General features: G+C 45.3%; 1 protein-coding gene and 1 pseudogene across 2 annotated transcripts in view; one reads left to right on the top strand and one right to left on the bottom strand.

Annotated features, from left to right (window-relative positions):
- Positions 1-14855, bottom strand: part of LOC139273765 (gastrula zinc finger protein XlCGF57.1-like) — a 68222-nt gene extending 53367 nt beyond the window's left edge. Inside the window, exon 1 of one of the 2 annotated variants that reach the window (XM_070890833.1) lies at positions 14748-14855. The gene's annotated coding sequence lies outside the window, so the exon portion shown is untranslated. Of the gene's footprint in view, positions 1-6621; positions 6791-14747 lie in introns of those variants that run through there. The other variant, XM_070890831.1, reaches the window with a different exon arrangement.
- The window catches only part of LOC139274163 (zinc finger protein 585A-like), a 140605-nt pseudogene that overhangs the window by 43893 nt on the left and 72366 nt on the right, over positions 1-24346 (top strand).

Raw genomic sequence — 24346 nt, 5'->3', positions numbered from 1 at the left:
TCTTTTTCTTGCCCTCCTGTGCAGCAGAGCCACCCATGGTGCCATGAACTTGGCTGCTGCTGCCTTCCCCTGATGAGCCCCCCATCTCCCCCAACAGTACCCAAAACGGTATATCTGTTTTGGAGAGAGATGACCACAGGGGATCCCTGCACTACCTTCCTTCCACTGCTCTTCCAGCTGGTCACCCATTCCCTATCTGCCTGTGTAACCTTTACCTGCGGTGTGACCAACTCATTCAACATGCTATTCATGACATCATCAGCATCGCTCCAGATGCTCCAGAGTGAATCCATGCGCAGCTCCAGTGCCGCAATGCGGTCTGTCAGGAGCTGCAGCTGGACATACTTCCTGCACACATCGTAGTCAGGGACACTGGAAGCGTCCCCGATTTCCCACACAGCAAAGGAGGAGCATGGCAAAGGTAATCATGTTGGACAAATTTGCTGGAGTTCTTTGAGGATGTAACGAGCAGGGTGGATAAGGGGGAACCAGTGGATGTGGTGTATTTGGATTTCTAGAAGGCATTCGATAAGGTGCCACATAAAAAGTTACTGCACAAGATAAAAGCTCACGGGGTTGGGGGTAATATAATTAGCATGGATAGAGGATTGGCAAACAGTGACTCGTGGTGTTCTGCAGGGATCGGTGCTGGGTCCTCAACTACTTACAATCTATATTAATGACTTGGATGAAGGGACAGAGTGTAATGTAGCCAAGTTTGCTGATGATACAAAGATGGGTGGGAAAGCAAATTGTGAGGAGGACACAAAAAATCTGCAAAGTGATATAGACAGGCTAAGTGAGTGGGCAAAAATTTGGCAGCTGGAGTATAATGGAGGAAAATGTGAGGTTATCCACTTTGGCAGAAATAATAGAAAAGCAAATTATCCTTTAAACGGAGAAAAATTGCAAAGTGCTGCAGTACAGAGATCTGGGAGTCCTTGTGCATGAAACACAAAAAGTTAGTATGCAGGTAGAGCAAGTAATCAGGAAGGCAAATGGAATGTTGGCCTTTATTTCAAGAGGGATAGAGTATAAAAGCAGAGAAGTCCTGCTACAACTATACAGGGTATTGGTGAGGCCACACCTGGAGCACTCTGTACAGTTTTGGTCTCCGTATTTAAGGAAGGATATACTTGGCATTGAAGGCTGTTCAGAGAAGGTTAACTAGGTCGATTCCAGAGATGAGGGGGTTGACTTATGAGGATCGGTTGAGCCTATACACATTGGAGTTCAGAAGAATGAGAGGTGATCTTACTGAAACTTATAAGATAGCGAGGGGCTTGACAAGGTGGATGCAGAGAGGATATTTACATTCATAGGGGAAACTAAAACTAGGGGACATAGTCTTAGAATAAGGGGCTGCCCATTTAAAACTGAGATGTGGAGACATTTTTTCTCTGAGGGTTGTAAATTTGTGGAATTCTCTGCCCCAGAGACCTGTGCAGGCTGGGTCATTGAATATATTTAAGGCGGAGATAGACAGATTTTTGAGCAATAAGGGAGTAAAAGGTTATGGGGGGGCAGGCAGGGAAGTGAGGCTGAGCCCAAGATCAGATCAGCCATGATCGTATTGAATGGTGGAGCAGACTCCAGGAGCTAAATGGCCTACTCCTGCTTATGTTTCTTTTGGAAGATCCCTCACCGCCCTGGCATTGCCTTTTTGAGGGACTGTGGACTGGTATGGCTTTGTTAGAGAAATCGGGGCCACGTGCTAGGGAGAGACCATAGGGAGAAAGGAGGAAAGGTAGAGGGGGACAGATAGATAGAAAGTGGATAACTGTCAGAGAGAGCTGGCTGATCAGAAAAAGGAACAAAAAACAAAGGAAGCAGATAGAGGGGGAGAAGGGGCGGAGGTGTCGAGGAGAGATGACAGGAGGGATGGAAAACACAAAAATAGAAATAGCCAGATCTTTTTCCTTCCACATTTTGGCTCTCTATAAATTACAGACTGTTTCTATTGTGGCATCAATGAGATTCAAAGTACTCGGTTACATCACATCGAGCTCTCTTCATATAATGGGAGTGGAGATCTGCACTTCACCATAGAATCAGTCACAGACTATTTCATAACCAGGTATAGCTTTTGTTTTCCATTTCTGACAGATAACCAATGAGGAACCATTTTTAACAATTGATCCAACACAATGCTGATGTCGATGGCAGAATGGATAATTTGTGATGTCCAGCTGTGTCCTCTGGTCACTGGGCAGACTGACCCTGGGTTTGTACCTGTAAACCTGCTGTGTCCTCTGGTCACTGGGCAGACTGACCCCTGGGTTGTACCTGTACACCTGCAGTTTGACTTGACCTATCCTGTTACTTACTGTCACCATAAGATAATAAATAGGAACAGGAGTAGGCCATTTGACTCCTTGAGCCTTCAATGAGATCATGGCTGATCTTCTACCTCAACTTCATTTTTCTGCACTATCCCCATAATCCCTCGATTCCCTTAATATCCAAAAATATATTGATGTCTGTCTTGAATATACATAACTTCTGAACATCCACAGCCCTCTGGGAGAGAGAATTCCAAAGATTCACCACTTTCTGAGCAAAGAAATTTCTCCTCATCTCAGTTCTAAATAGCTGACCCCTTGTTCTGAGACTAAGGCACCTGGTTCCAGACTCCTGAGCCTGGGGAAACATCCTCCCTACATTTATCCTATCAAACCCTGTAAGAATTTTGCTGGTTTCAATGCAATCACCTTTCATTCTTCTAAACTGTAGAGAATGTAGGCCTAGTCTACTCAATCTCTCATAGGACAATCACCCCCATCCCTGAAACAGTCTGATGAACCTTCATTGCACCCCTTCTATGGTAAGTATATCCATCTTTAGGTAAAGAGATCAAAACTGTACACAATACTCCAGGTGTGGTCTCACCAGGGCCCTATATAACTGCAGTAAGAAGCCTTTCCTCTTCTACTTTAATCATCTTGTAATAAAGACCAACATACAATTTGCTCTCTTAATTGATTGCTTGTTAATTGATGTTAACTTTGTGATTTTTGTACCCAGGTCCCTCTCCTTCCTCTGTTTTCTATTTTTCCTACCAAACTGGATATCTTCATATTTCTCCACTATATTCCATTTATCATGTTCTTGCCCACTAACTTAGCCTGTCGACATCCCCTTGAAGCCTCTTTGTACCCTCCTCACAAATTGTATTCCCACCTAGCTTTGTATCATTAGCAAATGTAGATATACAGGTTGTACTCTCCAGTCTGGGTCTCTTTCGTCTGGAAACAACCTTGGTCCGGCATCAGTTGTCTCTGTCTCTGTCTCTGTCTCTGTCTCTGTCTCTGTCTCTGTCTCTGTCTCTGTCTCTGTCTCTGTCTCTGTGGCTGAGCTCTCTCCCTATCTCGCAGCTTCTCTCCCCTCCCCGCCATTTCTCTCCCCATGCATGCACAGGACATGTCCGGGTTGCTGTCAGCAGCTGACCTCCCGAGTTCCGGAAAATTCTCTGGTCTGGCACCGGCCCGGTCCCAAGGATGCCGGACCAGAGACGTCCAACTGTATAACATTTGGCCCCCTCATCCAAATCACTGATATATATTGTGAATAGCTGAGGCCCAAGCACCATCCTTGGAGTACCCGACCAGTACAGCCTGCCAACCTGAAAATGAACCGTTTATTCCTACTCTGTTTTCAGTCCATTAACCAATCCTCAATCCATGCTAGTATATTAACCCCCAATCCCTTGAGCCCTAATTTTGTTCAATAACCTTGTGTGACACCTTATCGAATGCCTTCTGAAAATCTAAATACACCACATCCACTGATTCCTCCTTATCTATTCTGCTAGTTACAACCTCAAAAAAGTCTCAGATTTGTCAAACATAATTTCCCTTTCATAAAGCAGTGTTGACTCTGCCCAATCTTATTATTTTTCTCGGAGTGCCTGTTACCACATCCTTAATAATAGAATTGTGCATTTTCCCTACTACTGATGTCAGGCTAACTGCTCTGTAGTTCACCGTTTTCTCTCCCTCCTTTCTTAAATAGTCCAGTTACATTTGCCACCTTCCAAACCACGGGAACCATTGTAGAATCTATGGAATTTTGGAAGGTGACAACCAATGCATCCACTATTTCTATAGCTAACTTTTTCAATACCCTCGGATGTGGGCCATCAGGTCCAAATGATTTATTGGCTTTCAGTCTCATTATTTTCTCCAGTACCATTTTTTTTTTACTAACACTAATTTCTTTCAGTTCTTCATTCTCACTGGACCCTGGGTTCTCCAGTAGTGCTGGCAAATTTTTTGTGCTTTCTTCCATTAAGACAGACACAAAGTATGCATTTAATTTCTCTGCCATTTCATTGTTTCCCATTATAATTTCTCCTGTCTCAGCCTGTAGGGGACCCACATTTACTTTTGCTAATCTTTTCCTTTTCACAGACCTATGGAAGCTTTTGCAGTCTGTTATTTTGTCTCGATAGTTTACTCTCATATTCTAGTTTCCGTTTCTTTATCAATTTCTTGGTCCTCCTTTGCTGAATTCTAAAATCTTCCCAGGCTTACTGCTCTTTTTGGCAACATTATAAGCATCTTCCTTTCATTTAATACTATATTTAACTTCTCTTGTTGGCCACGGTTGGATAACTATTCCTGTGGGGTTTTTGTACCTTAAATGAATGTATGTTTGTTGTAAATTATAACTTAATTCTTTAAATGCTAGCCATTCCTTTTCTACCATCATACCTTTTGATATAGTTTCCCAATCTACTTAGCCATCTCTCCCCTCATAGCTACATAGTTTCCTTTGTTTAGATTTAAGACCATAGTTTTGATTTAACTAAATCACTTTCAAATTTAATGCAAAATTCTATCATGTTATGGCTACTCTTCCCCAAGGGCAACTTTCCTACATGATTATTAATTAATCCTTTCTTGTTGCACAATACTAGATCAAAAATAGCCTGTTCTCTCGTTGGTTCCTCAAAATACTGATCTAGAAAACCATCTTGTATACCTTCCATTAATTCGTCCTCCACACTATTACTGTAAATTTGGTTTGCCCAGTCTATATGCAGATTAAAGTCCCCCATAATTATTGTATTACCTTTGTTACATGCACCTCTAATTCCTTGATTTATACAGTGCCTTACATTACCACTACAGTTTAGGGGCCTATAAACAACTCCCACCAATGTTTTCTGCCCTTGCTGTTTCTAAGCCTCACCCAAACTTCTCCTATTCCTTGATTTTCCGAGCTAAGACAGTATTCTTTATCCCATCCTTTATCAGGGCTACCACTTCTCCTTTTCAATTTTGCTATCTCTTCTAAAAGTTATGTATCCCGTAATACTTAGTTCTCAACCGTGGTCACTTTGCAACCACAGCTCCATAATGGTTATCAGATTAAACCTATTAATTTCTATCTGCGCTATCAATTCATCTATTTTCTTGCAAATACTTCATGCGCTCAGATATAGTGCCTTTAGCTTTGGCTTTTTTCTATTTTTCCTTAGTCAGTAATACCCGATTACCTTTGTTACTCTCTCTGTCCCTTCCTGACCCACTCTGCTTATTTTTATTCAAAACTCTGCTCTAGAGCCTTGACATGTCTCTTGTTGCTTTTTCTCTCTATCTAAACCGTGCTGTACTTTCCTGGATCTCTCCACCCAGCCTTCAATAGTTTAAAGCCCTGTTTACTGTCCTAGTTATTCGATTCGCCAGGACACTGGTTCCTGCCCAGCTCAAGTGGAGCCCATGGCAAGGGAACAGCTCCCTCTTTGCCCAGTGCTGGTGCCAGTGCCCGTAAAGAAAAACCCCTGCCTCCCACACCACTCTTTGAGCCATGCATTTCCTGTTCTAATCTTCTTATCCCTGTAACAATTGATATGGGGCTCAGGTAACAATCCAGAGATTATTACCTTTCAGGTTCAGCTTTTTCATTTGAAACTCAACACCTCCATCTTTTTCCAGCAGAACCTCATTCCTAGTACTACCTATGTCATTGGTTCCTACATGGTCCACAACAACTGGAACCTCCCCTTTCCATTCCATGTTCTGCCTCTGATCTGCCCCAGGGTGGGGGAAGTGTGTGATGTCCCTGTGGGATGCAGTTTTTCAGTGTCTGACTCTGAGCTGCCCCAAGGTGGGGACAGTGTGTGATGCCCCTGTGGGGTGCAGTATTTTCAGTGTCTGACCCTGAGCTGCCCTCATTCCTCCTGCTCTAGGGGGCAGTCACGCTCCTCTCAGTTGGAGTTAATAGGAGGGACCACATCATTCACTGGATACCAGCGGTATTTCAAGGCACATCACGTCCGGCTACCTCCCAGAGAAATCCAAAATCAACCTGCAGATTCAATTCATTTTATTATCAATTGTTAACAACATTTAGCTCCATTTGATGCAGCTTTCAGTATTTGAAGAATCCCTTTAAAGAGTTAAGTATGGATGCAAACACAATTAGAATTATTTTTATCTGACCCTTTTCCCATTGATTAATTGGTCAAATATCCAGAATATTAAACTCCAGCCCAGTTAGAGGGTGAAATCACTATCAGCAGAAAGAAACCCCAACTGTCAGAATGGACACGATTCAGTCTAGGGTAACAGCAGAATCCAAACCCTGCAGTCACTTGTGAGCTCGCTGATGTCTTACCAGGTTGGATGACCGAGCGTATCCCTTCCCACACACAGAGCAGGTGAACGGCTTCTCCCTCGTGTGAACTCGCTAGTGTACTAGCAGATGGGATGACCGAGCGAATCCCTCCCCACACACAGAGCAGGTGAACAGCCTGTTCCCAATGTGAACTCGCTGGTGAGTTAGAAGGTTGGATGAACAAGTGAATTCCTCCCCATATTCAGAGCAGGTGAACAGCCTGTTCCCAGTGTGAACTCGCTGGTGAGTTAGAAGCTTGGAACAACAAGTGAATCCCTCCCCACACACGGTGCAAGTGTACGGCCTCTCCCCGGTGTGAATTCGCTGGTGTCCCATCAGGTGGCTTGACTGAGTGAATCGATCCCCACACACGGAGCAGATGAACAGCCTCTTCGCAGTGTGACTTCGCTGATGTTTTTCCAGCTCTGAAGGGTAATTAAATCTCTTCCCACAGTCCCCACATTCCCACGGTTTCTCCATGGTGCGGTTATCCTTGTGTCTCTCCAGGTTGGACGATCAATTGAAGCCTCGTCCACACACACAACACGTGTACGGTTTCTCACCGCTGTGAATGGTGCGATGTTTTTTCAGGCTGTGTAACTGGTTAAAGCTCTTTCAACAGGCAGTGCACTGGAACACTCACTCGGGTGTGTGTCTCGGTGCTTTTCCAGTCACACTGATGTTTGAAATCTTTTCCCACAGACAGAACAGGCAAACATTTCTCCTTGCACAGTCAAAGGCTGATGACATTCAGGTCCTGAGGAATCGTGTTATTCTGTCAGATCTTGACGTGATGTTTGGTTTGATTTTCCCATCTGCAAATCCTGCCCTTCTTATACCCTGCAAAAGGAGTTTACAAAAATCATTACTGCAAATACCAGACACAAATTCAAAACAGACAATTCTAGATTCCACGGAACATTCTTTCCTCTCTCGTTCCTCCAAAGCTGTAAATCCCTGTCCCATACACTCTCTGTCCTGAAATTCAAACACATCGTACGTCTGAAAACAACATGTCCTCCGCTCCCAGTTTTCACCATCTACTTTGTCTAGGTTCAGTTCTACACTCACTGGTTCCCCCCTCTCCTCCCTTGAAGGTGCTGACCCTGGCTGGGTTCAGTGGGACCCTGTAGCCACGCCCACACTTTGCTCCTCTGCAAAGATGGCCATACATGCACTCTACGTCTCGATGAATCGTGATGGTGACGCACAAACCTGCAGCTTTCCTTTTGTTAATAATAATAATTTTTATTTATATAGCAGCTTTAACATAGTACAATGTCTCAAGGCGCTTCACAACAGTGTCACAAGACCAGTTACCCTAACATCTGTCGCAGGACATTTGGAAAAGCATAATTCAGTCAAGCAGAGTCAGCATGGCTTTGCTCCTGCTACGGCCCCAGTTTCCGGATACACTCTTATGTTTATAGATTCTGTCCCTTCCCGTCACGCTTTGGTTTTCATTTCCCCCAATGCTACCCTGCTCTATTGCCTTCACCTTGTCCTTTAAGCTTTTAGGTTTCTGCTCACCTGAACCCTCCCCCCACCGCGCCCTGCCCCCACCCCCTCCCCCCGCCTGATTAGTTAAAGCTCTCTCTGCAGCCGCAGTTATTCGGTTCGCCAGGACCCTAGCCCCAGCACATTCCAAGTGGAGTCCATCCCTAATATAATGTGGGGAAAATGTGAGGTTGTCAACTTTGGCAAAAAATAAAAAAGCAAATTATTATTTAAATGGAGAAAAATTGCAAAGTGCTGCAGTGCAGAGGGACCTGGGGGTACTTGTGCATGAAACACAAAAAGTTAGCATGCAGGTACAGCAAGTAATCAGGAAGGCAAATCGAATGTTGGCCTTTATTGCAAGGGGTTGAAGTATAAAAGCAGAGAAGTCCTGCTACAACTGTACAGGGTATTGGTGAGGTTACACCTGGAGTATTGTATACAGTTTTAACCTCTGTATTTAAGGAAGGATTGGAGGCAGTTCAGAGAAGGTTCACTAGGTTTATTCCGGAGATGAGGGGGTTGATTATGAAGATAGGTTGAGTAGGTTGGGCCTATACGCATTGGAATTCAGAAGAATGAGAGGCGGTCTTATTGAAACATAAAAGATAATGAGGGGGCTCGACAAGGTAGATGCAATGAGGTTATTTCCACTCATAGGGGGAAACGAGAACTATAGGACATAGTTTCAGAATAAGGGGTCACCCATTTAAAACTGAGATGAGAGGAATTTATTCTCAGGTGGTTGTAAATCTGTGGAATTCTCTGTCCCAGAGAGCTGTGGCGGCTGGGCCATTAAATATACTTAAGGTGGAGATAGACAGACTTTTGAGCGTTAAGGGAATAAAGGATTATGGGGAGCGGACAGGGAAGTGGAGGTGAGTCCATGATCAGACCAGCCACGTTCTTACTAAATGGCAGAGCAGGCTCGAGGGGCCAAATGGCGTGCTCCTATTTCTTATGTTCTCATCACACAGTACCAGATCTAAGATAGCCTGCTCCCTGGTTGGTTCTGCAAAGTACTGTTCAAGGAAATTATCCCGGATACACACTGTGAATTCTTCCTCAAGGCTACCTTGGCCAATTTGATTTGGTCAATCAATATGAAGATTAAAATTGCCCATGATTATTCCTGTTCCTTTTTTACAAGCCTCCATTATTTCTTAATTTATACTCCATCCAACAGTGTAGCTACTGTTAGGGGGCCTATAGACTACACCCACCAGTGAGTGTAGTATTTATTCTGTATCTGTCAGTCTTTGGTTAGCGAGTGTGGCTTTTCCTTTATACCTGTAAGTTTATGGTATGGAAGAGAGGTTTTCACTCTGTACCTGTCAATTACTGGTAAGTGAGTGTGGGTTTCATTCTGTATCTTTCATTCTTTGGTATATGAGTGTAAATTTTACCCTGTATATAACAGTTTTTGGTGTGTGTGTGTGGATTTCACTCTACTTGTCAGTCTCTGGTATGTTAGTTTGCGATTTCTCTATCCCAGTTTCTGTTATGTGAATGCGAGCTGTATTCTGTACCCATCGGTTTCTGAAATGTGAGTGTGCATTTTACTCTGTTCATGTCTGTTTCAACTCTGTGATTGTGGGTTTTCCTCCAGCACTGTAAATTTTTGGTATTTGAGTGTTGATTTTCTTCGTGAGTGCGGTTTTACTCTTTGTTTGTCAGTGTTTGATATGTGAGTGTGGGTTGTAATCTGTATCCGTCAGTTACCGGTGTGTGTGTGTGTGTGTGTGTGTGTGTGTAGCTTTCACTCTCTACCTTTCAGTCTCTGGCATATGTGTGGATTGTATCTGTAAATTTCAATCTCTGGAAGGCGAGTGTGGGTTTTACTCTCGGTCAGTTTCAGGTAATGTGGGCTTTTGTCTGTATCTGTCTGTTTCTGGTTTTTGAGTGGGGCTTCATTTTGCAACTTTCAGTTTCTCTGATGTGAATGTGGGTTTTAGCGCTGTACCTGTCAGTTTCAGGAATGGGAGTGTGGGGTTTTACACTGTACCTGTCAGTTTGTGTTACATGAGTAAGTGTTCAATCAGTACAATAACTCCCAGTTTCTGGTAAGGGAGTGCATATTTAAGTCTGTATCTATCACTCTCGAGGATGTGTGTGAGAGTTTTATTCTTTATCTGTCAGTATCTGAGATTTGAGTGTGTTTTTTCTCTATATCTGTCAGTTTCTGGTATATGTATTTGGGTATTATCTGTATGTATCAATCTCGGTAACATGATTGTGTCTTTTTGTCTATCTTTCACTCTTTCACTCTCTGGGATGTGAGTACAGGTTTTAATCTTTATCTGTCACTCACTTTTATGAGCGTGTGGATTTTACTCTACAGTGGTCATTCTCTGGGATGTGAGTGTGATCTTCACTCTGTATCTATTAGTCTTTGGTGTGAGTATGGGGTTTTCTCTGTATCCATCAGTCTATGGTATGTGAGTGTGGGTATTATTCTGTGAATGTCAGTCTATGGTATGTGTATGTGGGGTTTCCTCCTGTCAGTTTCTGTTATGTGAACGTTTTATTCAAGTGTGTGAATGTGGATTTCACACTGTACCTGTCAGTCTCTTGTGTGTGAGTGTGGCACTTTTTAGCTGTACGTGTCTGTTTCTGTTATGAGTGGGGTTATGTTCTATATGTCACAGTTTCTGTTATGTGAGTGTGCAGTTTACCACATTCTACCTGTCTGCCACTGGTATGTTAATGTGTGTATGTTTTCTGTACCCGTCAGTTGCTATTATATGAATGTTGATTTCATTCTGTGCCTTTAAGTGTCTGGTACAGCTGTGGTATTGTGGGTTTGACATTGAATCAGTCAGTCACTTTCAGGTGAGTGTTGATTTTGCTCTGTCACTCTCTGATATGTGTTTTATTCTGTATCTGTCCATCTCTGAGAAGTGAGTGTGGGTTTCATTCTGTATCTATCAGTTTCTGATATTTGAGTAAGAGTTTTAATCAGTACCTGTAAGATTCTGTTACAGGAGTGTGGTTTTTAGTCTGTATTTGTCAGTCTCTGGAGTGTGAGTGTTGGTATTACTCTGTATCTATCAGTCTCTGGAATGTGAGTGTGGGTATTACTCTAGCTATCAGTCTCTGGAATGTGAGTGTGGGTATTACTCTGTATCTATCAGTCTCTGGAATGTGAGTGTGGGTATTACTCTATCTATCAATCTCTGGAATGCAAAAGTGTTTTTTTTCTGTACCTGTCAGTTTCTGGTGAGTGACTGTGGAGTTCACTCTCTAACTATCTGTCTCTGGTATGTGAGTATGAGTATTTGTCTGTAGCTGTAATGGCCTGGTATGGGAGTGCGGGTTTCACTGTCAGTCAGTCAGTCAATCTCAGGTACTGGAAGCGATTGTGATTCTCTCTCAATCTGTCATTCAATGTGTCTGAGTATATGAATCATTATGTTTCTCTCAGTCTCTGGTACTGTTTGAGTGTGGGATTGATGATGTATCTGTTAGGCTGGTGATGTGTGTGAGTGTGGGATTGATGATGTATCTGTTAGACTGGTGATGTGTGAGTGTGGGATTGATTATGTATCTGTTAGACTGGTGATGTGTGAGTGTGGGATTGATTATGTATCTGTTCGACTGGTGATGTGTGAGAGTGTGGGATTGATTATGTATCTGTTAGACTGGTGATGTGTGAGTGAGGGGTTGATTATGTATCTGTTAGACTGGTGATGTGTGTGAGTGAGAGATTCATTATGTAATTGACAGTCTCTTGTACTGAGCTATTCTTGCTCTGTGTGACTGTTGGATTTGGTTCCTTCTCCACCTGCTGTAGGCGGATGATAGTTTGCGATTATAGATGACTGTCTCAGAAGGAGATTTGGTTCAGTCCATTACCTCCGTTTCTCTGTTCTTGTATGTGAGCTGTTGGGTTTGAGAGTCATTGTTTAGACACGAGTGTGAATTGACACTGTGTCAGTGTCTAGCCGTTCGTGTGTGTAAGGGAGTGAAATTGGATCTGCCTTTCAATGCGATATGATTGGGCTTTGAAACAACACTTTATTGTACTGCTCCAAGTGACTGTGGGATTCATAATATAACTCTGGGAATTTGGATCACTGTGGGACTGACAGCTTCTGCTGCCTGTGACAATATGATTGAGGTCAGTTCTGTGTCTCTGCGCTCTGAGTGATAATGTACTTTCTGTGTGTGAGAAGGAGCTGCCTGCACTGTTCCTTGTGTTCCGGGTTGAGGAAAGATCAAATTTATTCTGGCTTGGTGAAGTATTTTGCTCTGAGAATAATAATAGGAAAACACTATTAGTTATGATATGGACAGCCAATGGAGAGAATATAAAAATAAAGTTATAATTCATGTGTTTGTGTTCAATAAAGTAAAGTATCTGGAGAGAGGAATCTGCGATACAAACAGTGTCATTGTCTGATCTCACTGCAGTACAGCGACACTCAGATTCCCCACACCAGGTGTATAGGACAGTTCTATAGAAAGTTATCAGCATCCAGACACAACCCAAACCCAGCACTGGTCTATGAATGGGACCACCCGGTGGGCACAATTCAGGTTGGTATCTCCCGCTTCCATGGGACTACCTGTAAAATTCTGAATTGCTTCCTGGAATATAACCACAGGTACCTGGGCTGTACAACAATTGTTCTCAGTCTATTGAAACAGAGTTAACGGCCTGTGTCATTAACAGAATGTCACAGTTACCAGATGCTGATGTATCTGAGGGGGCGATAAAGTATCGCTCGATCACCAGCAACATGGTTCTGAAGAATTCAATGCACCAAAACAAAATAACCCATTTTGAAATGTCTCCGATCACATTCCTCTTCTGGTGCCTGCAATAGATGCACTTTGTGACACTCCTCACATCCTCACTCTCAGGCTGTGTTTCCACTGTTCAATGTCCAAGAACAACAGACACTGTGAGATTGGAACTGAATCAGGAACATTCACTACTGATTTGGGGAAAGAAAGCAACAATGATTTGAAAGAGCGAGGTGATTTACTTTCTCTGTTACCTTACACCGTACACACACAGCCCGAGAATGGGCTCCCCCTTTCCCCACTCACTCCATGTTCCAGAACTAGTTCCTACTCCACTCTGCCTCTTACAAACAGCCCCCGACTGCCGCTGAACTTACCCCGACTCAAAACCCATCTGCGGACACAATTCCAATGTGATGAGCTGCTGTAAGGAGGCCGCTGTTTGCTCCCTTACTCGGGCTTGGATATCTCCGCTCCCTGATGTGTTCAACGATCATCAGCCCGGCACAGAGGAAACGGCAGCCGCTGACAGAGCTGGAGGAGGGGAGCTCGCATGGGCCTTTCCTATCAGTTTAAACACTGTGTGGGGAGGGGAGGAGTATTTAGCGCATGCTCAGACCATCTTTTTGTCACAAATTAAATTAGCAAAAATGGGATTGTTTCACAAGTTGCTTTTGTCACTAATTAAATGGGCCACATTGAAAAAACGAGTGTGTGAGCCTGACACTGGAGAAAGGGTGCCTAAACTGTTCTACTCGTTCTATCAGTCTCTGGTGCGTGTGTGTTTCCCTGTCAGTTTCCAATAGGCGAGTATGGGTTTTACTTGCATATTATTGCTCAGATACGTGGGTGTGGGTTTCATACTGTACCTGTCAGTTTCTGCTATGTGAATGTGGGATTTATTCTGTACCTGTCAAGTTTTGATGGGAGTGTAGATTTTATTCTGTATCTGTCAGTTTCTGGTATCTAAGCGAATCTTTATCTGTACCTGTCAGTTTCTGTTATGTGTGCCCTTTAACCTATATCATCAGCTTCTGGTATGTGAGTGGATATTGACCAGTATGTCAATTTTTCGGATTGGAGTATGGATTTTATTCAGTACCTATCAGATTCCGGTATGAGAGTATGGGGTTGAATCGGTACCTGTCAGTTTCTGATATGTGACTGTGGTTTTAATCTGTACCAGTCACTTTCGGGTATCTAAGTGAGGATTGCATTCTGTACCTGTCAGTTTCTGGAATCTGGGTGTTGATTGTATTCTGTACCTGTCAGTTTCTGCTTTGTGAATGTGGGTTTTATTCTGTACTTGTCAGTTCCTGCTGTGTGAGTGTAGGAATTAATATGTACCTGTCAGTTTCTGGGATGTGATTGTGTTTTTTTTTCTGTACTCAGTTTGTAGTAGATGTGTGGGGTGTCAGTTTCTGGTATCTGAGTGTGGATTTTTACCTTTACATGTCAGTTTGTGCAATGTGAATGTGGGATTCATTCTGGATCTCTCATTCTGGGGTAAGCGAGTGTGTGTTTCCTCTGTACCTGTTAGTTTCTGGTATGAGAGTGTGGGATTTATTCTGTACCTGTCAGTTTCTGGTATGAGAGAGTGGGTTTTATCCGATATTTGTGAAATTTACAGATCAGAGATGACCCCAACAGACAATAGTTTTGCACATTATATTGGACGAATGCGATTCAGAAACATTTGGAGTAGAGACGAGCTATTAGTGCATAATATAAACCATATCTCTCAGTGATGCAGTGAGTGTGGGATTCACTCTGTATCTGTCAGTCTGTCGTACAGTAAGTGAGTGTTCGATTCACTCTGTATCTAACATAAATGCTAGTGTTTGTTGTTGCTGTAGAAATGAAGATTTTCAGTTACTTACGTGGTTAACATTTAAGCAGAAGAAAATGTCAGAAGCAGCCTCTTGGATAACAGTCGGGAAAGTGCTGTTACTGGTGAGATCACGATTTGCTTGATGCAAACTTGGCTAATAACCCAAGAGGTGATGGAAAAGAAAGCAACATTTTGGGACATTTGAGCGAGATGATAAAACATAATCAGCGCGAGGAGTGCCGATCAGAGAGCTGGTGCACAAGAAGTATTGAGCTCCTGTTTACTGCCGATGCTATTTCCAAAACAACGGAGAAGAACAGTCCCTGGATCTGGGAACTTGAGGAGGCCTTTCAGCACATGGAATCTGTTAGAGGAACAGAACTCCCTCCCTCACAGTACTGTGGGAGTACCATCATCACACGAACTGCAGCCATTGATGAAGGTGGCTCACCACCATCTTCTCCAGAGCAATTAGGGATGGGCAATAAATGCTGGCCTTACCAGCAACACCGACATCCAGTGAACAAATTAAAAAAAGGCAAATCATCCCTTCGAGCGTGTTACATACAGAACAGGAGGAGGCCCGTTCAGTCCCTGGATCCTGTTACATAGGAACAGTCAGCCATTCTGCCCCTCGACTCTGTTACATTAGGAACTGGAGTGGGCCATTCAGCCCTGGAGTCTGCTTTACAGGAATAGATGGACACCATTCAGCCCCTCAAACCTGTTACAAATGAATAGGAGGCCCTTCAGCCCTCGTGTTTGTTGCATTGAAACAGGAGGTGAGCATTCAGCACCTCAGCCTTGCGAAAAGGAATTAGTGGTGGCAATGCATCGACTGGATACTGTTACACAGGAATAGAGGAGGCCATTCATCCTCTGGAGCCTTTTACTTTCGAACAGGAGGAGGCCATTCAGCCACCTCGAGCCTTTCACATCGGAACAGGAGTAGGCCATTCAGACCCTCAAGCATGTTACGTAGGAACTGGAGGAGGCTATTCACCCCCTCCGAGAAAGTTCTAGGAACTGGAGAGGGCCATTCTGCTCCTTGAGCCTGTTACATTAGGAACTGGAGAGAGTCATTCAGCCATTGGAGTTAGAAAGCAATAGGAGGAAGCAATTCTGCCCCTCAGGTCTGTTACATTAGGAATAGGACAAGGGCATTCATCCCCCGGGACTGTTTCATGGGAACAAGAGAATGGCATTCAGCCCCTCGAGCTTGTTACATTGGAACTGGAGGAGGCCATTCAGCCCCTGGAGTCTGTTACACAGGAATAGAAGTGGTTATTCAGCCCCTGGAACCTGTTACATAAGAACTAAAGGAGGCTATTCTATTCCATTCCATTCTAGCCTGATACATAGGTACAGGGGAAGGTCATTCTGCCCCGAGAGCTTGTTACATATGAAAGAGGAAGCCTTTAAGAACCTCGTGTTTATTACATTAAGAACACGAGAAGGTTACTCAGTATCTCCAGTCTGTTACACTAGCAACAGGAGGTGGCCATCAGCCCCCTCAGGCCTGTTACACAGGAATAGAAGGAAGCCATTCAGCACCATAAACATATTTAATTTGGACAACCTGTCTGTGTATCCGCACACTGTGATAGGTACCGTACCTACTGTGTGTGAGGAGGAGCTGGTTGCACTGTTCCTTATGTCTCAGGTGGTGGAAACCTCACATTTGCTCCGGTTCCTTCAATTCCTTGCCTGTAGGAGGAGAAGGTATCTCTGATCATTCAAGAATAAGAGGGGTAGAAAAGACTAAAGTGATGAATGTAATCGTTCAATTAGTAATCATTATGAACATTCACAAAGGGAAGCCAGCGATACAAACAGTGTCAGTGTCTGACTCCACTGCAGTACTGCAGCACTCAGCTTCTGCACACCAAGTGTGTTGGGCAGATTTACAGCAATTTACTGACATCCAGACACAACCCAACCCCTGCCCTGCTTCAGGAATGGGACGACCCGATGGAGCACGGACTTTTACACAGCTCAGATTGCTGCTCTATTCTCCCAGGGCACTAACCGTTCAACCAAAAACAAAGAGCCGCTGTTTAAAACATGTCCTTCACATTTCTCACCCAGTGCCTGCAATAGATGCTCCTTGTATAAATCCTGTGTCCGGCTCTGCTTCCACCGCTCACTGTCCAATGATCATCATCATAGGCAGTCCCTCGGAATCGAGGAAGACTTGCTTCCACTCCTGAAGTGAGTTCTTTGGTTGCTGAACAGTCCAATACGAGAGCCAGAGTCCCTGTCACAGATGGAGCAGATAGTCGTTGAGGGAAGTGGGGTGGGGGGGGCGGGACTGGTTTGCCGCACTCTCTTTCCGCTGCCTGCGTGTGATTTCTGAAGGCTCTTGGCAATGAGACTCGAGGTGCTCAGTGCACTCCCGGATGCACTTCCTCCACTTAGAACGGTCTTGGGCCAGGGCCTCCCAGGTGTCAGTGGGGATATCGCACTTTATCAGGGAGGCTTTGAGGGTGTACTTGTAATGTTTCCGCTGCCCACCTTTGGTTCGTTTGGGTTGAAGGAGTTCCGAGTAGAGCACTTGCTTTGAGAGTCTCTGACAACAAACAGACTGAGACTGGAACTAAAGCAGGAACGTTCACTACTGGTTTGCAGGGAGAAAGCAGCAATGATTGTAAACAGCAGATCCTTCCCATTCTGTCTCCCTTACCCGGGACACATGCTGTCCACACACAGCCCAAGAATGGCCTCTCCCTTCCCCCACTCACTCCACGCACTGAGACCAGTTCTTGCTCCACTCCGCCTGTTACACACAACCCCCGACTCCCCTGAACTTCCCCCGGACTCAGTGCCGATCTCTGAGCCCATCTGCGGACACGCTCCCAAAGCGATGTGCTGCTGTAAGGAGGCTGCTGCTCGCTGCCTTACCCCGGGGCCGCGGTGTCTCCATTCCGGTTGTTTAAACCATCTTCTTTCGCTCACTGAGTGAATGGTGCTCACAGGCAGGGCTGGAGGAGGGGAGGGCGCATGTGCTCTTCTGCTTCCTGGAAATCCACTCGAGGGACGGGGTTGATCCGCGCATGCGCAGTCTTATAATCAGCAAAGTGAACTTTCCCAATTCACTTTAATAAGAATATGAGCAAAGGAACTGGGCCTGGGGAGCAAGGACAGAGATTGTTTAAAGTCCCTTTGAGATGCTCAATTTGGGATCATTCCGTGCACATTGTTTTTCCATTCATGAGCCTGTCCTCACAAAGCAATCCTGCAGAAACATCGGAGGGACGGGGGAGTAGGAGTGTTTGCTGGGACCGTGCAGGAGTTAATATCTGACAGACACAGTCCCAGATTAATTTAATCAGAGTGAAACACTGGGTCAGAGTAATACCGAACGGCCCTGAGCTGCAAGATTGCAGAGAGTACAACAGGCAAGCGAGGGTTAAATGTGAGACGTTGTTTTTTTCACTCTCTGACACTGTCCTGCAGTGTGGGATTAATAATGTGTCTGTCTGTAGTACAATTATCAGTGAGAGACTTTAACTTCTGTCCCTCCAATGGGGACTTTCAGGATAAAAGAAGACTTCACAGGTCAGTCTGGAACTGATACTGTGCATGTTTCTGTGTCTCACCGTCCTGCCTCGATCTCGATCTCTCTCTCTCGATCTCGTACTGTTTGTGAAGGCGGGATACTGTTATTTCACGTGATGTGGACATACTTGTGAGTACAACACTGGCACATAGAAACAAAGAAAATAGGTGCAGGAGTAGGCCATTCGGCCCTTCGAGCCTTCACCGCCATTCAATGAGTTCATGACTGAACATGCAACTTCAGTACCCCATTCCTGCTTTCTCGCCATACCCCTTAATCCCCCTGGTAGTAAGGACTACAGCTAACTCCTTTTTGAATATATTTAGTGAATTGGCCTGAACAACTTTCTGTGGTAGAGAATTCCACAGGTTCACCACTCTCTAAATGAAGAAGTTTCTCCTCATCTCAGTCCTAAATGGCTTACCCCTTATCCTTAGCCTGTGACCCCTGGCTCTCGACTTCCCCAACATTGGGAACATTCTTCCTCCATCTAACCTGTATAAACCCGTCAGAATTTTAAACATTTCTAGGAGATCCCTTCTCATTCTTCTGAACTCCAGTGAATACAAGCCCAGTTGATCCAGTCTTTCTTGATATGTCAGACACTGTTTCTCTCTCTGGTGCTATACATGACAGTGAGGCACTGTTACTGAGCGTAATATGGAGACACTGATGCCAAGTATAAGACTGATAATGTGTGTGCTCTCTCCCCCCATTGGTGTTGTACATGAATGTGTGATACTAGTATTGACCCTAATATGCAGACACAGTTAGGGTGTTTAAGGCTGATACTATGCCTGTCTCTCTGCCGCTCACTCTGATAGTCATCTCTGGGTGATGAGGATGGGATGGATAGATCACTGTTAAATGTCCCTCAGTTTAGGAGGAGAGAGAGACAGACAAAGAGAGGCTAGTAGGGCGTTGAACACAATTTATATTTTCACGTTAATCAAACATATTTGCATATATGAAGGGGAAGTAATGTTTGACAAATTTGCTAGAATCCTTTGAGGATGTAACAAGAAGGTTGGATTAAGGGGAACCAGTGGATGTAATGTATTTGGACTTCCAGAAGGCATTTGACAAGGTGCCACATAAAACATTACTGCACAAGATAAAAGTTCACGGGGTTGAGGGTAATATATTAGCATGGATAGAGGCTTGGCTAACTAACAGAAAACAGAGAGTTGGATAAATAGTTCATGCTCTGGTTGGCAATCAGTAACCAGTGGCGTGCCGCAGGGATCAGTGCTGGGACACCAACTATTTACAATCTATATTAACAACTTGGAAGAAAGGACCAAGTGTAACGAAGCCAAGTTTGCTGATGATACAAAGATGGGAGGAAAAGCAATGTGAGAGGAGGACACAAAAAATCTGCAAAAGGATATAGACAGGCTAAGTAAGTGGGCAAAAATTTGGCAGATGGAGTATAATGATGGAATTTGTGAAGTCATGCACTTTGGCAGAAAAAAAAATCAAAGAGCAAGTTATTTTATAAATGGAAAAATTGCAAAGTGCTGCAGTACAGCAGGACCTGGGGGTACTTGTGCATGAAACACAAAAGGTTAGTATGCAGGCACAGCAAGTAATCAGGAAGGCCATTGAAATCTTGGCCTTTATTGCAAAGGGGATGGAGTACAAAAGCAGGGAAGTCTTGCTACAGTTATACAGGATATTGGTGAGGCCACACCTGGAATACTGCGTACAGTTTTGGTTTCCTTATTTATGAAAGGATATACTTGCTTTGGAGGCTGCTCAGAGAAGGTGCACGAGGTTGATTCTGGAGATGAGGGGGCTGACTTATGAGGAAAGTATGAATAGGTTGAGCCTCGATGCATTGGAATTCAGAAGATTGAGAGGTGATCTTATCGAAACGAATAAGATTATGAGGGGGCTTGACAAGATCGATGCAGAGAGGATGTTTCCACTGATAGGGAAGACTAGAACTAGGGGGCATAACCTTAGAATAAGGGGCCACTCATTTAAAACTGAGATGAGGAGAAATTTCTTCTCTCAGAGGGTTGTAAATCTGTAGAATTCACTGCCTCAGAGAGCTGTGAAAACTGGGACATTGAATAAATTTAAAACAGAGAGAGACAGTTTCTTAACTGAGAAGGCAATAAGGGGTTATGGGGAGCGGGCTGGAAAGTGGACTTGTGTCCATGATCAGATCAGCCATGATCGTATTAAATGGCGGAGCAGGCTCGAGGGGCCGTATGGCCATACTTTTGCTCCTATTTCTTATGTTCTTATGTAAATTTGAGGTCATCCAAAACTCAGCAGCCCATGTCCTAACTTGCACCAAGTCCCGATCACCCATCACCCCTGTGCCCGCTGACCTACATTGGCTCCCAGTTAAGCAACATCTCGATTTCAAAATTCTCATCCTTGTTTACAAATCCCTCCATGGCCTTGCCCCTCCCTATCTCTGTAATCTCTTTCAGCCTCATAATGCCATGTGATGTCTGCGTTCTTCAAAATTAGCTCTCTTGAGCATTCCTGATTAGAACTGTTCAACAGCCTTCAGCTGCCTGGGCCCGAAGCTCTGGAACTCCCTCCCTAAACCTCTCTGCCTCACATTTATTTCCCCCTTTAAGATGCCCCTTAAAGCTACTCTTTGACCAACTTTGTCATCTGCTGTAATTTCTTCTTATGTGGCTCGGTGTCAAATTTATTTGCTTTGTCTCATAACACTGAAGTGCCTTGGGACATTTTACTACATTAAAAGCGGTATATAAATAAAGTTGTTGCTGTTGATAGCAATGGGAGCTCGTACAACCGGAGCTCCCATTATTACCAATGAGAATACTAGATGTTCATTGGTGGTCCAGGCCCACGTGATCCCAGGATACGAATACATACCTGGAAGACATGTTCCTGTACACTGCACTACGAAACTCAGACTCACAATCCTATGTTCCTCTGAAACCATCAGGCAATTTTTTTTTTTTAAATTCTGGTCGGATGCGTTCACCCAAAAGAAGCTTCCAACCGCAAATTTCCGCCCAAAGTATTGGTTTAATTTCTCCGCCATTTCCTTATTCCCCATTATAATTTCTCAGCCTGTAGGGGACTTATGTTTACTTTTGCTAATTTTTCCTTTTTAACATACCTACAGAAGCTTTTACTGTCTGTTTTTATGTCTCTCGCTAGTTTACTCTCATTTTCTATTTTCCCTTTCTTCATCAGTTTCTTGGTTCTCCTTTGCTGAATGCTAAAATGCTCCAAATCCCCAGGCTTACTGCTCTTTTTGGCAACATTATAAGCTTCTTCCTTTGATCTAAAGCTATCTTCACTTGTTAGCCACGGTTGGACCATCTTTCCTGTGGGGGTTTTGTGCCTTAAAAGGTATTAATTGTTGCAAATTGTGTATTCATTCTTAAAGCGAGCCATTGCTTATCTATCTTGATACCTTTTAATGCAGTTTCCTAATCTATCTTAGCCAACTCACCCCTCATACCTAAAAAGTTTGCTTTGTTTAAATTTAAGATCCTAGTTTTGGATTTAACGAAATCACTTTCAAAGTTAATGTAGCATTCTATCATATTATGGTCATTCTTCCGTTGCCAGCACATCCCATGTACAAATAAACAAAATAAACAAGACTCACTGTTAAAAGTTGTTGCTGTTAATAATCACACATCACTTTTTACAAATCACTCCAGGGCCTCGCCCCTCCCGATCTCTGGAATCTGTTGCAGCCCACAAGATGTCTGCACTCCTCAAATTCTGCCCTTTTGACCATCCCTGATTATAATCGCTCCACCATCGGTGTCCGGCCCTTCAGCTGCCTGGGCCCCGAGCTCTGGAACTCCCTCCCTAAACCTCTCCGCCTCTTTCCTACTTTCAGACCCTCCTTAAAACCTACCTCTTTGACCCAGCTTTTGGTCATCTGCCGTAATTTCTGCTTTTGTGGCTCGGTGTCAAATGTATGTGTTGTGTCCTGTAATACTGCTGTGAGGCGCCTTGGGACGTTTTACTACGTTAAAGGCGCTCTATAAAGAAAAGTTATTGTTAATACTGCAGGAGTGAGGGATTGACAGAGTAGGGAGTCTGGCGCAGGCGCACTGCGAGCAGTCGTGCCCCTCACCACCGACGCCTGATGTGACGTCACCCGGCCGGCGCGTGGTGAGGCGGTTGAAACTCTTTTGGGTTTACCTGCGAAAACATAAAACATGTATCCGTGCCACCCGACCTGGATGACACACACAAGACATTTACAAGGCCCTTTTTTGTTTTTTGGGTTTTTTTTGTGTTTTTTTTCTTGGGCACTAAAATCAAATTTTTCCTTTTTTCCAGTGCCCCCTATAAAAGGAGAGGGGGACACTAAAAGCACCGGCAATTAAAACAAATTAAACTTAAAAAACGTAAAATCAAATTAAAATTTGGTTGCCGGGCGTGATGATGCACTCCAGTCCCTCCGGTGCCCACCTCTCGCGGAAGGCCGCGAGCGTACCGGTGGACACCGCGTGCTCCATCTCCAAGGACACCCTGGACCGGATGTAAGAGCGGAAGAGAGGCAGGCAGTCAGGTTGAACGACCCCCTCGACCGCCCGCTGCCTGGACCGGCTGATGGCACCCTTGGCCGTGCCCAGGAGCAGTCCTACGAGGAGGCCTTCGGACCTACCCGCTCCCCTCCGCACAGGGTGCCCAAAGATCAGGAGAGTGGGACTGAAGTGCAGCCAGAATTTCAGGAGCAGCCCCTTCAAATAGTGGAACAGGGGCTGCAACCTTGTGCATTCAATAAAAACATGGAACACGGACTCCTCCAGACCGCAGAAATTGCAGGCGGCCTGGGAGTCCGTGAACCGGCTTAAAAATTTATTGCACAGCACTGCTCCGTGCACCACCCTCCAGGCCAAGTCCCCGATGAATAGTGGGAGGACCCCTGCGTAGAGTGCCCTCCATCGGGGACCCCCGCCTCCTCCGGACGGCAAGATGGTATGCCATGGCGTGTCCGGACGGCCGGCGAGGATGGCAAAGTTGAGGGTGTGCAGGAGCAGCCCGTACAGGAAACCCCTCCGCGCGGAACTGAAAGGCACGGAGGGGATTTGCCCGAGGCGGCTCAAGTTGTGAGGCGCCGGCCCCCGAGGGAGGATCCGGGGTTTGGCGCCGATGAGGAATTCCGTCCGGACGGGGGTCAGTTCGGACGGGATCTCCCCACGTGCCTGAGCCTCCTCGATGCACCTAACGGAGTCAGGGCCCAGAGCTGTTTTTAGCGACTCGATGGCATCGGCCGCGTGGCGGACGTTGGCAGAATTTAGGCGCCGCGCCAGCGTGTCTGGCGCCATCCAGCCCGCTCCTCCGCCATCGAGCAGGTCCCTGACCCTGGTCACCTCACCAGCCACAGCCCTCTCTTCCGACCGCCACATAAAGCCTCGGCCGTGGAGGTACGGATTCCCGAGCAGCGGTTCCTGCAGGACGGCCGCCACTCCAGCCGGCGGAGAGCTGCGCTTGGTGGAGACTTTGTTCCAGACCCTGATGAGTTCCCTGTAAAAGACAGGCAGCTCCCGGAGGGCAGTCCTGGCACCCCCCAAGTTCACAAACAGGAGCTGCGTGTCATAATTGAGGTCGAGCTGCTGGCGGAAGAAATACCTCGCCAGAGCACACCACCTAGGAGGGGGCTCGACGTAAAGGTATCTCTGCAGGGTCTGAAGAGTGAGGCGGTTGAATGCTTTTCAAATCAGGAGCCACGTGCCCCCCGAGCTGCCCGCCCCTTCAACACAGTGGGCGGGGCTCTGAGGCGCTACTGGTGGGAGTGGCTGGCAATCTGCTTTGTTTAACCAATAGTCGGCCGCGAATTCCGCAGTGCGCATGCTCGGTGCCGCACTCCGCACTCCCCACCCCCAGTCCCAGGATGCTGAGCAGTTTGATGTAACGTGCGGTTGGACAATGTGGGGAACCGGACTGGTGGGCGGCTGGGGCTGGGGCTGGGGCAGAGCGCTCGGCCGGCGGGCGGGCGGGGAGGGTGCGGTGAGTCTGTGAGGGAAAACACCGGACTGAACACAGCCCCGGAGCTCAGGGTTTGGGGACATGCGGGAGATAGACTGAAACTTCCAGTGAGCTCAGACAGTGTGTAACCCGGG

This window comes from Pristiophorus japonicus, chromosome 9, assembly GCF_044704955.1.
Source record: "Pristiophorus japonicus isolate sPriJap1 chromosome 9, sPriJap1.hap1, whole genome shotgun sequence".
Classification (NCBI taxonomy): Eukaryota; Metazoa; Chordata; class Chondrichthyes; family Pristiophoridae; genus Pristiophorus; species Pristiophorus japonicus.
This window is presented reverse-complemented; position numbering and strand designations above follow the sequence as displayed.